The sequence below is a fragment of the Ascidiella aspersa genome, chromosome 5, assembly GCF_963924565.1.
Source record: "Ascidiella aspersa chromosome 5, kaAscAspe10.2, whole genome shotgun sequence".
Classification (NCBI taxonomy): domain Eukaryota; kingdom Metazoa; phylum Chordata; class Ascidiacea; order Phlebobranchia; family Ascidiidae; genus Ascidiella; species Ascidiella aspersa.
In genome coordinates, this window is record NC_139451.1 from 12,499,744 (window position 1) to 12,504,743 (window position 5,000).

Genomic DNA, 5,000 nt, shown 5'->3' on the forward strand with positions numbered 1-5,000 from the left:
CCCGGTCCGCACCAGTTCTAAGTTGGCCGTTCGACGCCGGCCGAAGTGAGCCGAAGCCCACGTAGCTGCGGCAGTCCACGAGCAGAGACCGACACAGGTCCAGGCTCACGCCCGCCCGTGAGAGCAGGCGTTCGCCCAGTCCGGTACAGTCCCGTCGCCCGCTTCGTGCCTCAGCCCGACCGACCCGGCCCTTAGAGCCAATCCTTTTCCCGAAGTTACGGATCTAGTTTGCCGACTTCCCTTACCTACATTGTTCTATCGGCCAGAGGCTGTTCACCTCGGAGACCTGCTGCGGATATGGGTACGACCTCGCACGAAACTTACACCATCTCCCTCGGATTTTCACGGGTCGACGCGAGCGCACCGGACACCACAAGAGACGTGGTGCTTTGCGGGGCCCATGTCCCTATCTCCGGGCAAACCGATTCCAGGGTCGCCGCACCCTTACCAAGAAAAGAGAACTCTTCCCGGGACCCACGCCGACGTTTCCGAGTTCGCTTGCGTTGCCGCACCAGGCGCCGAAGCGCCGATCTCCGCGTCGAGGTTCGGGAATATTAACCCGATTCCCTTTCGGTCCGCCGGGGCAACGACGAGCATCGCCCCGCTTCAGAACGGCATTCGCCTATTCCTTAGGATCGACTGACCCATGTTCAACTGCTGTTCACATGGAACCCTTCTCCACTTCGGCCTTCAAAGTTCTCATTTGAATATTTGCTACTACCACCAAGATCTGCACCGACGGCTGCTCCACCCGGGCTCGCGCCCTAGGCTTCGACGCACGCCGCCGCGGCCCTCCTACTCGTCGCGGCCTAGCGCACCGGTGTGCTCGTACCGCCGCGACGGCCGGGTATAGGCCCGACGCTCCAGCGCCATCCATTTTCAGGGCTGATTGATTCGGCAGGTGAGTTGTTACACACTCCTTAGCGGATTCCGACTTCCATGGCCACCGTCCTGCTGTCTAGATCAACCAACACCTTTTGTGGGCTCTGATGAGCGTCGCGTCGGGCGCCTTAACCCGGCGTTCGGTTCATCCCGCATCGCCAGTCCTGCTTACCAAGAGTGGCCCACTTGGCACTCGCATTCCATGCCCGGCTCCAATTAAGCGAGTCGGGCTTCTTACCAATTTAAAGTTTGAGAATAGGTTGAGGACGTTTCGTCCCCAAGGCCTCTAATCATTCGCTTTACCAGATAAAACTGCGACAGAGCGCCAGCTATCCTGAGGGAAACTTCGGAGGGAACCAGCTACTAGACGGTTCGATTAGTCTTTCGCCCCTATACCCAAATTTGACGATCGATTTGCACGTCAGAATCGCTACGGTCCTCCACCAGAGTTTCCTCTGGCTTCAACCTCTTCAGGCATAGTTCACCATCTTTCGGGTCCCAACGCGAACGCTCTCGCTCGACCTCTCCGGCAAAGCGGACGAGATCGGCCGGTGATGCGGCCGCCGCGAACGACGACGTCTCACCTCCGCCGGACCGCGCCGACATTCACTTTCACTGCGCCCATGGGTTTCGTACTGCCCCGTGGCTCGCGCTCACGTTAGACTCCTTGGTCCGTGTTTCAAGACGGGTCGGGAAGGTGGCTGACTTCAGCCGCGGACCCCGTGCGCCTCGCGAAACGACACCGGAAGCGCGACCGAGACGAAGAGGCTGGGCACTGAGAACAGTCCCCGACCCACGACGCCCCAGCCGGCACCGGGCGCTCGGCCCCGAAGGGCAGACGCGGCGATCTCTCCTCGCCCGAACGGCGGGCCGACGGACACGCGCGCCTATAGTACCCGACCGAGGCCGGGTTACCTTGCGCGCGGCCTTCTCGCCGCCGTCCAGACGGTCGCGGCCTTCGCCCGGCGCTAGTGCGCTGGTCCCCGATCGGGCGGCGCCGCCGGCGGCCCGTGAGGGTCCGCACGACAACGTCGCCGACAGGGGGCCGGCTGAAAGCGACCGGGCGACCCGACAGGCCCTCCCGTTTGCCTCTCGACGGTTTCACGTACTCTTTAACTCTCTCTTCAAAGTGCTTTTCAACTTTCCCTCACGGTACTTGTTCGCTATCGGTCTCGTGACCGTATTTAGCCTTAGATGGAGTTTACCACCCGCTTTGGGCTGCATTCCCAAACAACCCGACTCTGGGAAGACGCCGTAGCGCGCCCGCCTGTCGCCGCCATGGGCCTGACACCCGCTCTGGGAAAAGGCCTCGATCAGAAGGACGCGGGCGACCGGCGAAGCGCGCCGTGACGAATTCCGTACGCCACAATTCCGCGCACTCCAAAAGCGCGCGGATTCGGCGATGGGCACATCCCGCTTCACTCGCCGTTACTGAGGGAATCCTCGTTAGTTTCTTTTCCTCCGCTTAGTAATATGCTTAAATTCAGCGGGTAGCCTCGTCCGACCTCAGGCCGAAAGTAAGGACCGGGACTATTCTTCCCGTTCCGCGCTCGCCGTCGGCGCCGCGCGCCGCCGCGCACCTCGATTCCCGCCCTTGAGCCGCCAGCCGTTGGCCTCTTCGAGGTCGACTCGCCGCCGCCGCGCGGGATTCTGGTCGCGATCGTCGCGCATCGTGCCGTGCTGTCTTGAGCGGGACGGGCGCTCGCGCGTCCGACGCCGCAGCAGCCGCGCGGAGAAATCCCCGCGCGGAACGTTTGCAACGCGACCCTGAGGCGGGCGCGGCCCCGGGATTGACCCGAGGCCGCAATTTGCGTTCAGAACGTCGATGCTCAATGTGTCCTGCAATTCACACTAATTCACGCAGCTAGCTGCGTCCTTCATCGACTCACGAGCCGAGTGATCCACCGCCAAGAGCCATCCACGATTGTTTCGCTCGCACAGTGCCTCGCACTATAGGGTGACAAAATAGACCGCGCCGAGCGGTCGGCCAGGCCGACGCTTGAAGCCGGAGCGCGCGGCACCGCGGCACTCGACGCGCAAACATTACCGGGTGACCGAATCGCCGGCCGGCGCGCCGCTCCTCGCGGGTCGGGCGCCGGGTAGCAAAGACTTTTTCTCTCGCTTGTCCGAGTTTCGCGTTCGCCGAAGCGTTTGCGAGACCGTTAATGATCCTTCCGCAGGTTCACCTACGGAAACCTTGTTACGACTTTTACTTCCTCTAAATGATCAAGTTAGATCGTCTTCTCGGACGCCGGCTCGACCGTTGCCGGCCGCGCCAGGTCCAATCGGAGGACCTCACTAAACCATTCAATCGGTAGTAGCGACGGGCGGTGTGTACAAAGGGCAGGGACGTAATCAACGCGAGCTAATGACTCGCGCTTACTGGGAATTCCTCGTTCAAGGGAAATAATTGCAATTCCCTATCCCTAGCACGACCGGGGTTCAGCGGGTTACCCAGACCTGTCGGCCAAGGCGAGCACATGCTGATCCGGTCAGTGTAGCGCGCGTGCGGCCCCGAACATCTAAGGGCATCACAGACCTGTTATTGCTCAATCTCGTGTGGCTAAACGCCACTAGTCCCTCTAAGAAGTTAGACGCCGACCGATTGGGTCGCGTAACTAGTTAGCAAGCCAGAGTCTCGTTCGTTATCGGAATTAACCAGACAAATCGCTCCACCAACTAAGAACGGCCATGCACCACCACCCACAGAATCAAGAAAGAGCTCTCAATCTGTCAATCCTCACTGTGTCCGGGCCGGGTGAGATTTCCCGTGTTGAGTCAAATTAAGCCGCAGGCTCCACTCCTGGTGGTGCCCTTCCGTCAATTCCTTTAAGTTTCAGCTTTGCAACCATACTTCCCCCGGAACCCAAAGACTTTGGTTTCCCGCAAGCTGCCGGAGAGGTCGTAAAACTAACGCCCCCCGATCGCTAGTTGGCATCGTTTATAGTCAGAACTAGGACGGTATCTGATCGTCTTCGAACCTCTGACTTTCGCTCTTGATTAAAGAAAACATTCTTGGCAAATGCTTTCGCAGTCGTTCGTCTTGCGCCGATCCAAGAATTTCACCTCTAACGGCACAGTACGAATGCCCCCGTCTGTCCCTCTTAATCATTACCTCGCGCTCCGAAAACCAACAAAATAGAACCGAGGTCCTATTCCATTATTCCATGCACCATTATTCAGGCGAATCGCCTGCTTTGAACACTCTAATTTTTTCAAAGTAAACGTTCCGGCCGCCGCCGACACTCAGTCAAGGGCACCGGCGGAGAACCGGAGGTGAGGCCAGGACGGCCAGTACACGCCTTGCGACGGACCGGCCGCCTGCGCCCAAAATCCAACTACGAGCTTTTTAACCGCAACAACTTAAATATACACTTTTGGAGCTGGAATTACCGCGGCTGCTGGCACCAGACTTGCCCTCCAATGGATACTCGTTAAAGGTTTTAAAGTGTACTCATTCCAATTACAGGGCCTCGTTTAGAGTCCTGTATTGTTATTTTTCGTCACTACCTCCCCGCGTCGGGAATGGGTAATTTGCGCGCCTGCTGCCTTCCTTGGATGTGGTAGCCGTTTCTCAGGCTCCCTCTCCGGAATCGAACCCTGATTCTCCGTTACCCGTAAGAACCTCGGTAGGCCAGTACCGTACCGACGAAAGTTGATAGGGCAGACACTTGAATGATCCGTCGCCGGTGCGAGACCGTGCGATCCGCAAAGTTATCCAGAGTCACCAAAGGTTGCGGGCCGAAGCCCGGTCGGTTTTTGGTCTGATAAAAGCACGCCTCCCGCGAGGTCGGCGCTTCACGCATGTATTAGCTCTAGCATTTCCACAGTTAACCACGTAAAACGTACGATCAAATGAACCATAACTGATTTAATGAGCCATTCGCAGTTTCACTGTACGAGAGCTCGTACTTAGACTTGCATGGCTTAATCTTTGAGACAAGCATATGACTACTGGCAGGATCAACCAGGTAGCTACTTTAGCGTAGCCCCGAAAGGCCGACGAAGGAGGCGCCGCTGATGCGGCGCCGTCGCTCGGTCGATGCGAAACCCGAAGGCTTCTCTCCGTTAAAATTTCGTTCTTTGCTCGGCTGCCCGAACTCAGAAAACCGTCACCG

At 58.4% G+C, this 5,000-nt stretch overlaps 2 non-coding genes and 1 pseudogene across 2 annotated transcripts; all 3 read right to left on the bottom strand.

Annotated features, from left to right (window-relative positions):
* Window positions 1–260: 260 nt before the first annotated feature.
* LOC146144053 (large subunit ribosomal RNA) lies at window positions 261–2,373 on the bottom strand (annotated as a pseudogene).
* Window positions 2,374–2,644: 271 nt separating this feature from the next.
* On the bottom strand, window positions 2,645–2,798 carry LOC146144054 (5.8S ribosomal RNA). Its single transcript, XR_014498835.1, has one exon. It is a non-coding gene; the product is annotated as a 5.8S ribosomal RNA (ribosomal RNA).
* A 247-nt stretch (window positions 2,799–3,045) lies between these two features.
* LOC146144055 (small subunit ribosomal RNA) lies at window positions 3,046–4,856 on the bottom strand. Its single transcript, XR_014500500.1, has one exon. It is a non-coding gene; the product is annotated as a small subunit ribosomal RNA (ribosomal RNA).
* Window positions 4,857–5,000: the final 144 nt, after the last annotated feature.